This window comes from Chionomys nivalis, chromosome 11 (genome assembly GCF_950005125.1).
Source record: "Chionomys nivalis chromosome 11, mChiNiv1.1, whole genome shotgun sequence".
Classification (NCBI taxonomy): domain Eukaryota; kingdom Metazoa; phylum Chordata; class Mammalia; order Rodentia; family Cricetidae; genus Chionomys; species Chionomys nivalis.
In genome coordinates this window covers 69,373,759-69,383,656 of record NC_080096.1, presented here as the reverse complement: position 1 = coordinate 69,383,656, position 9,898 = coordinate 69,373,759, and the positions used below count along the sequence as shown (strand labels likewise).

The 9,898-nt window shown below is 38.3% G+C and overlaps 1 pseudogene; it reads right to left on the bottom strand.

Annotated features, from left to right (window-relative positions):
- Positions 1-4,019: 4,019 nt before the first annotated feature.
- On the bottom strand, positions 4,020-6,907 carry LOC130884373 (aspartate aminotransferase, mitochondrial-like; annotated as a pseudogene).
- Positions 6,908-9,898: the final 2,991 nt, after the last annotated feature.

The window sequence follows — 9,898 nt, the reverse complement described above, 5'->3', positions numbered from 1 at the left end:
CTTAAGACAAAAATGAAACTTAACCAACAAGATTTTACATTATACAATCCTCCAGTCCTATGCTTTAACATGGTCCAAGTCATTCACCATACTTTTTTCTTTTAATTGAAAATATATTTTTTCATACAATATGTTCTTATTAAAATTTTTCTTCCCCTAACTTCTCTAGATCCACCTCCACCCAAAGTTACACCAATCTTGTTCTCACTTATTATTAAAAATATATCTAAAAGAAAAAAAATAAAATAAAACCAAACAAATAAAAAAAAAGACAAAACAAAGAAAGAAATTGAAAAAGAGTCCAGGAAAAAGAACAAGAAACATACACAGATGCAAAGACCGACACATAAAGAAATCTCATAAGAATACAAAACTGGAAATCATGAAAAAAAAGCCTAGACAAAACTCATTTTGACCCCAAACCCTTCAAAAATATCATTAACTTTGTTTTGTGTTGGCCATCTACTGGTAGTCATGTAACCTGTGCTTAAGAAAACTAATTTTTCTTTGTTAGTCATTACCACTACACGTTTCTCACATGTTTCTATTCCATTTCTTCCATATAGAATGAACATGCCTCCACTTTTCTTACTCATCCTAAGATATAAGTTGTACCTTTGTTAAATTTCAATTAATATTCATTTCCTGTCTAAATTCTTACCAAGGAAAATCTGAAAGAATCAAAATTTCTTGCATTTCCAAAGGCCAGTATCAGAATGTCAAAATGTACTACAAGTCCAGATAATACTTGTTTCATCTTTAAATGGAAGAAAAAAAACATAAATGAATAAATGTCATTACAGAGGAATACAAAAAGATATTTAGTTGGGTTATGTGTTTTCAAGATATTTTCTTTAAAAGTGAATCTAATTCATTGTTTTATTTATTGGGGTGTGTGCATGATACATTAACTGAAATTAGGAGACAGCTTGAGGGAATTGGTTTTTTCCTTGCACCATGCAGACACTGTATCAAAATCAGGCCATTAGTCTAGTGGCAAGTGCTTTTACCCACAGAGACATCTTGCCAGCCCTTAAGACATTTTCTTATTTCATAAATATACATTGCTACTCATTCAGTCTAATTACATCATGAGCAATTTATAGGCAAGTAGGCTTAGAGCTCTTGTCAGCAAGCAAGTCTACCTAATAGTTTGTGTTATCTCCTGAGGCCTTAGTAAATGCCTAGAGGTGACTAAAGAAATTCTGAATAATGAAGAAAAATGCATGCATAGATAGATTTGTGGATGGATGAATAGGCAGATTGATGGGTAGGTGGATGGGTGAATGGATGGATAATGGATAAAAATTTTTATATAATTAACTGAATTAATATGGGTTTATCTAAATTTTCCTTTATCTTGTAGTATTAATATACTGTTCAGCTCTTCAAGATTTATCTGCTTATTGTATTTAAGTCCTGTATTCACCTTTTTGTTTATATCTCAGAGTGACTTCTGAACAAATTAGGAACAGGGGACAGATACCTGAAAACCCAGACTTAAGAAGGTAGAAGCAGAAGGATCATAAGTCCTAGGACAGCCTGGGCTATGCAGTAACATTTGTCTCAAAATGAAACAAAACCAAAATGTTGGGAAGGCCCAAAGAAAACCTAAACAATAAGACAGAAGAATTTATTGAAGAACTGAGTACAGTAAACTTTTGAAGCTTGTCACAGAACATACTGTTTGGACAATACAAGTTTCATCTCTACTAACATTTTTTTTTATAAAGGGGGAAAAGAACCATGAAAACGATTTACCAATGAGAGCCCTGTGTCAAAACATTTGCTTATACAGTGAAATTTGAGCTCCACTTAAAGTGAAGCTTTGTTTGAAACCTTTTTCTTGCATCTTTCTGATACATTTGGTGATGATGATCGACATTTTAAAGAGTGTGTGTGTGTATATATATATATATATATATATATATATATAATTATTATCTAGTCCTGCACTTATCCAAATGAATCATCTTACTTAGTTCATATGGCTTCTCTGTAGTTATAGTCATCAAGGGTCAGAAAAGGGGCTTAAAATCTTAACTCTTGACTATTGATTCATAATGTATTTCTGTTTCTTCTAGAGCATGAAAGAGATAAAAGTCAAGGACAATATTAGAACTGCCATTACTACATAGTATGCTTCTTAGATTATACCTAAAATTGTAGCTCATCAAGTTTTGACTCAAAAATAGCCAACATCCATTGGTATAGGATTGTGTGTGCAATAAAACTGGCTACTCTCAAAAAGTACAGCACTTCTTAGACTGTTCCATGTACATTGTCTTATTTAAGGTTTAAATATTTTTCTACCAATATCACATGCCATTTTACAGATGAATATGCCAATACTTGATTTTTGCTTGTGAGTCAACCCTTTAAAGGCTGAACCATCTCTCCAGCCCAAGACGTTGATTCAACTGAAGGGCTGTTAGTTCCAAAGTAGTCAATACTTCCAAAAGATTTTTATCAAAATTCTTGGGATGTATTTTATGTCCCATTTATCAAAATAAGGAAAGAAGTAAGTGACCGTGAACCATGTCAGGAGAGGGACCTGTTATAAAGGAACCCTTTGCCAGTGTGTGGAACTTTTAATATCCTGTAATGGGCTGTGTGTAATAAGAAGTATCCTATTTTGGAAGTGAGAATTTGGAAGAAAGGATTAAGGTGAGAAAATTGCCTATTAGTATTAACAGTTTTGATGACAGCTTTAGAGGAAGAAATTTTAAAATTAGAAGTGAATTGATGGAGTGGGGAATATGAAGAAATGATGTAGAGTTGACTTAGAAGTTTGAAGACTGAAATGTTAGAAAAGAACACAATGATGACTGCATACAAGGTAAGAGAATGGTTTCAAAACAACCTAAATAAAATTTTCATGCTGAGAATGTCAGTTCACCATAATTTTACAAAAGGGGGTCTGAGGAAATGTCTTAGTAAAGTATTTGCCATGCAAACAGAAGAAACTAAATATGGAACCCCAGCATTCACTGAAAAGCAAGGTGCCAAACATGAGTTGAGCAAGTATGAAAGCAACAGAAATGCCAACGTAGATGAGAAAATCCCACAATGCCTCAACTCTACAATCTATAGACAGCTGAAGAAAACTGTAGTGGAAGAGGTGGTGTTTCCCAGGCAAGAACACACTAATTGGTCATGCACTGCCAAATGGTCATCTTTGAAATAACATTGCACGGACAGCTTATATTCAAGAATATATGTTTATACATATAGGAATGCAAGTACAATTAACAAAAAAGAGGATACATATTTCAAGAAGAGCGAGGAGAGGCATATGAGGGGGTTTGGGGGAAAGAAAGAGTGGGGGAAATGTATTTATGTCAGAATATCAATAAAATAAAACAAAACAAGCAGAGCATGACAGAGACAGGGGCTCAATGGCCAGTCATGCTTAATCAGTGAGCTTTAGGTTCAATGAAGGATACTCCTCCTGCAAACATAATTTGGAGAGCAATAGAGGAGGAACCTTGCATCCAGCATCAACCTCTGGCCTCGATTCACAAACATCGTATGTTTTGTCTCTCTTTCTCGCTCTCTCTCTCTCTTTTTTTTTTCTGGGTCTATAGTAATTTTATTGTAACAGAGATACCATGCGGCAGTAAGTCTACATGATTAGAGCAGATGGTGGTTATCTTTCCAAAGGGTGGAGTCAGAGCCGGACTGGCAGCACACAGACCCCAGAATATCTCCTGATCCTGCCCTGAACTGTCTGACATGTGTGATGAGACAGACTGAGGGAAGGGGTCCAGCTGGGCAGAGGCCCATCCCAGGAGGATCAAGTCAATCGTTGAAGGGGGACACTCAAATTAAGATGCAGACTCCCCCTCTTCCACGGCTCTTGGCTGAGAAAGGAGGGTCTGGCATGAACAGGAAACTACGTTCTCCATCCTACATAGATCCTGACAGGATGAAGCGAATGGTCAATCCAGCAGCCTGGGATGAAGCTGTAGGCTACAGACAACAATGACAAGAGGAGACAGGCTGACAGACAGCATCTTTTACTGCCCTCGCAGCAGGGGCAGCAAACTTGTTGGTTTCTGTAAAGCAGAATTCCTGTAACGTGAGCTGCTGACACAGTTGCTCATTCTGGGAGGACAAACACAAGGACAACGGTTAACGACGGAGCTAGGTTTTCTCCTCACAACCCCTAATGTGAACAGTCTCAGCTGGGTCCAGAGGTGAGCCCCCGAAACTGCCGGATGCTTCAGTAAAGCTTCTATTCCAACGCCATGGCTGACAGGTTTTTGGTGCTGTGATTTTCTTGCATGTGTAAACTCTTTCAGACAAGTTGGAGACAGAAGGATGAGGGAGAGTTTGGTTTGGAGCCAACAAAGTTCCAGACACCAGCCATGGAAGCCTCTGCCCTGCCTCTTTTCCGAGGAACACGTTCAATTGCTGAACGTTGCCTGGCTAGCTTATGCCCCAAAATAATGACACACAAACTGTATTCTTTTAAACACTGCTTAGCCCATTAGCTCTAGCCCTTACTGGCTAATTCTCAAATCCCAATCAACCCATCTCTAATAATCTGTGTAGCACTAGTCTTACCGGGAAAGATTCAGCATGTCTGACCTGGCGGCTGGCTGCATCGCGTCTGCCCCGGAGAGCAGAAGCATGGCATCTGTCTCTGAGAAGAGCTGCCCTGTATCTGAGCTCACTTCCTCTTGCTCCCGGGCATTCTGTTCTGTTTACTCCACCCACTTATGTTCTAACCTATGAGGGCCAAGCAGTTTCTTTCTTAATTAACCAATGACCTTCCTCCATCAGAATGGCATGGGCAAGGTAGCCCAGTTGCCAGAGGTGACCCCTGCCACGGAGATAGGACCATCTGTTGTCATGTAGACCGAGAACTCCTTGGTCACCCACTCCATCTGCTCGGGCTTCAGGCCAGTGAAACAAAGCATGCCAATCTGGTAGGTGATGTGCTGCCAGTTGTGGGAGGACCCCTCCTTCTTCAGGTTGGAGACCAGCTGGGTCCTCATACTGATGATGGGGTCGGCCATGCCTTTCACTTCCTGCAACCATTGCTTTCTCAAGTCTGGAGAGGTTAGGATGGTCGCTGCAATCCGGGCACCATTGAGAGGTGGGTTAGAATACATGGGACGGATCAGGATCTTCATCTGGGACTCCACCCTTTTGGCCTCATCAGTGTCTTTGCAGATCACAGTGAAGGCTCCCACACGCTCACCATAGAGACCCATGTTCTTGGCATAGGATTGGCAGAGGCAAACATTAATGCCTTGCTCGATGAAGTGGCGTACGGGTCAGGCATCCTTATCGCCATCACCACTTGCAAAGCCTTGTTAGGCCATATCAAAGAACGCAAAGAGATTCTTTTTCTTCACCACTGCTGCAATTTCCTTCCACTGCTCTGGACGTGGATCCACACCCGTGGGGTTGTGAGCGCAGGCATGCAGTAGGGGCACACTCTGCTCTGGGATTTTTGAAATGTCTTCTATGGCTCCCTTGAAGTCAAATCCGCAAGTCTTGGGGTCATAGTATCGATAACTTTGTAGCTGCATGCCCACATGCCTGAAGATGGGCGTGTGATTTCCCCAGGACGGTTTGGGCAGATAGACATCTCGGCTGGACTTAAAAAATCGTTGCAGAAAACTGGCTCCGATCCTTAAGGCTCCAGTCCCGGAAATGGTCTGCACAGTGACAAATGGCCACTTTTCAGTGCTTCGTTGTTCTCACCCAGGGCCAGCTCTGCAGAAGCGTTACAGAATTCCGCCAATGGGCAGGTATTCCTTGTCCAAATTTTTTGCAGCAATCTGGGCCTCTGCCTTCCGGACACTGGGAAGCACGTAAGGCTTCCCGTTATCATCCCGATAGGCACCAACTACCAGGTTCATCTTTTCGCTGTTGGTATCTCTCTTGAAGGCTTCAGTAACTCCTAGGATGGGATCTGGGGGTCCCATTTCTACATGGGTCCACCAGGAGCTGACTCTGGCAGAGGCTGCCGCCGCAAGGCCTGGGTGAAAGGCGGCAGCCACCCCGGAGAGGACGCGGCTAGAGTGCAGCAGGGCCACGGTGGGCGGCGGGATGGCAGTGGACTGTGGTAGAGCCGAGAGCACGGGAAGCGTCCCGTATGTTCTCTCTTATGGAAGGCTCCTAGCTCCAGATCTTCAAATGAGAGTATATAATACACAACAATTACAGAAATTAGAAAAGTAAAAAAAGGAACATTGCCAGGATATGAGGGTTTGATAGAAATAGAGAGGGAGATATCAGTGTACACACGAGCTGATTAGGTAAATGAAAAAGGGAAGGTGGTAAATCCAGAAGTTAGCAAAGGGGTTAAAATGAATACTAATATACAAGTGATCTGATAGAGGAAATTGGAAAAAGAATTTCATAGGTAAGGGGAAAAGAGGTAAATATAGGATAAAGAGGGAAGTGAGTAAAATGATATACGGACATCTAGAAAAGCCACAAGAAATCACTATTCAATACTAAAAAAAAATGAAAAGTCTCTAATGGATATAATTCAGTATTGTGATTAAATGATAATCTCAAAAGTAACAAAAAGTAAATAAATTGGAGCTCAGTCCAGGAAGAAACCAGCAGTACCCTCTGCCTTCTTTTTTAAGTGTTCGCTAATGTACCCATGCATATACATAGTCTGACATATACATATGCATACTGTATATACCACACATATATGTGCACACACATACACACCCACACACTATAATATTGCCTATAAAAGTATTATCTCAATGTTAAGTTCTAAGTGTTCTAGACACAATCCTAAACACAAAACAAACATTAAGTCATTTAATACGCAGCAACTACCAGAGAAGGTGACAGGAACAGAGCATGGTTCCTTGGCAAACCCTGGTTCTTCCTCGATTGACTGTGTGGAGTTGAACATTTTGTTCATATCTCAAGTTCTTTGTTTCTAATATTATGAGAATAGTGGAAACAACTTTATGGGTTTGTTTTGGAATTGAATGATATCTGCTATATTGTGAGCATTAAATTAGTCCAAGCTGAGAATTCCTATTTCAACACTTCAAAATCTGTGAAGGCTGACATATAAGTAGGAGGTCCTGTTCCGTGACACTTTGTTTCATTCACATAAAAAAAAAATGTGTATAAGGTGCATACGAACCAATGAATTATGTTGGTCTTAGATCTCATCTCCAAGATGTTTTATTATAAATATACAAATATTTCAAAGAAAAAAATAACATAACACTCTGGTCACCAAAATTTTAATATATTTAGTTTTTATTTGCTCTTTTTTAAAAAAAATTCAAATGACACCTTAAATTAAAATATATTTACATTATTTCTCCCTTTCTTTTTCCTCGTTTTAGTTTCTCCCAAATCCTTCCTATATTCAGATTGATAACGTCTTCTGTTCCTGATTATTAGCCACACAAATAAGGACAAATATATAAATACAACTTGCAGAGTCTTTTTGTTTTGTTTTCTGTTGTGTTATGTTGTGTTTCTGAGCTAACCATTTTGTATTGAATCCAGAGTTTCATGTCTGGAAAAAAATTAATGCTCCGTCTCTCAGCAGTATTTAGTTGCATATAGTTCTTTGTCTGTTGGATACTTTATATTTTTTCCCTTTCCATTTCTTCTGTTGAAATTACCACTGTTTGGGTCAAGTTCATGCAACCTGTTCTAAGAGAGGGAGTCTCAGAACTGACATGTTAGTATTCTGCTCTTAAATCTTTCTGTCCCTCCTTTTGCAATATTCTCAGAGCCATAGATGTAATAGCTGTTTTGCAGGTGTATCCACTAAGACTGAGCTCCCCACAATTTTTTGATCTCTACCTTGTGCACAAGTTGTGGTTTTCTGTAAGGGTCTCCATTTAGAGTAAAGATTTGCTCCATTTGCTTCTTTGATGAGGAGTTGTGCCTACAATTATAAGTAAGTCTCTTTCAGTTGTATAATTGGCAAAGATTCTGCCACATTCTGAGTTTCTTTTTAATTTCATTGTTTGTTCCCTCCGCTTTATGAAAGCTTTTAGTTTTATAAGACTCGGCGTATCAATTGTTTGACTTCCTCAGCAAACGGAGTATTATTCAAAAGCCTTTTTATTAAACCAGTATTTGGAAAGTCGCTGCCTATGTTTTCTTGTTGTAGTTTTGTCTTAGATCCACTTAGAGCTAATTTTACGCAGAGTGATAGATATGAGTCGGATTTCATTCTTTTCATGTGACCATCCAATCTAAGCCAATTAAATTGTTTTCATTATGAGGGTTTTCATGGTCATGGTATCCACATGGAAGAGTCTATACTAGGTTGTTTTCAGACTTCCTCTACAAAGGGAATTAATACAAAACTCTTCACTTTAGATTCTGGCAGACTCCTTGGACAAGGGCAAATGGCAGCCACTTTTTTCATCAAAATATCGTAAGAATGGACTTTCAGCAATATACTAAAACTGTCCTCTGAAAGATCTTCAGTGAGCCCTCCCACAGTTCAAATAAATTTTAGAACCTCTGTCATCCATGCTTCTACTAGTAGGACCTATTAAGCAGTACTTAAAGTATTTTACTGCTTTTCTAATCCAAACGCCAAAGTTTATATTTCTCCAAATATAAACATGGTCTGACCTATCACAGTAATACCCTACTCCTGGTATCAATTTATGTCTTAGTTAAGGTTTCTATTGCTGTGAAGAAAAAGCATGAGCAGGTCAACCCTTATAAAATAAAATATTTAACTAGAGTGGCTTACTTATAGTTCTATAGGTTCAATCCATCATCATCATGGTAGGGAACATGATGGCATATTGGTAACCATTATGCTTCCTACATCTTGACCAGTTTTGCAACAAGACATGGACTCAGACACTGGGCATATCCTGAGCATAGAATCCCTCAAAGCCCACTCCTACAGTGACGCACTTCCTCCAATAAGATGATACCCACTCCAACAAAGCCACACCTCCTAATAGCGCCACTCCCTATGGGATTATGGAGCCAATATATTTAAACAACCACATACACAGACTTTGACTTCTTTTCTTATTCAATATCTTTAATTTTCTTCTCTTACCTTAATTTTATCTAGTGTTTTAAGCGCGATATTGAAAAGCAATGTGGATATGATCAGCCCTTTTCTGATTTTAATGTTACTACTTTGAGCTTTCCTTCATTTAGGATTGCATTATCTGTGGACTTTCATATAGCTTTTATTATGGTGAAGAATATTCTATTAAGTCCTAATGTTTAGAACTTTTCTCAAGAAATAATGTTGGATTTTGTCAAATATTTCTTCTGCATCTATTGAAAAGATTGTGTGACTTTTACTGTAAGTCCATTTATGTGATTTTTGACTTTTATATGTTGTGTCATTCCTGAAATTGTGCGATAAAACTAACTTGATCTTAGTGAATATTATTATTAATATGTGCTTTATATTCAAGCTTCTATATTTTATTTAGGATTTTTGCATCAGTTTTCATTTGGATTATTGGACTATGGTTTTATTTTTATTGCCTCTCTTACTTGGTTTGGGGATTAGAGTAATAGATGTTTCATGGCTAATACTTCTATTTCTATTTTAAGATGGGTTTTAGGAGTATTACTTGTATATTTTTTCTAAGTCTAGTATAATTCTGCTCTGAGTCCATTTGGGCCTGAGTTCTTCTTAGTCAGATCTTTCCATTTCTTTATGTGCTATGTGCTTTCTTAGATTGTCGATATCAGTTTAACTTTGAATTTGGATGAATCAGAAACTCATCCATTTCTTTTAGAATTTTCCAGAATATTGGAGTCCAGATTTTTAAAATATTCACTCAAAATATTTTGTATTCTTTTAGTGTCTGTTATAATTTCCCCTGCTTATTTTTGAATCTGTTAATTTTGGTAATAAGTTTCTTTATCTTGATTAGTTGAGCCAAGACTC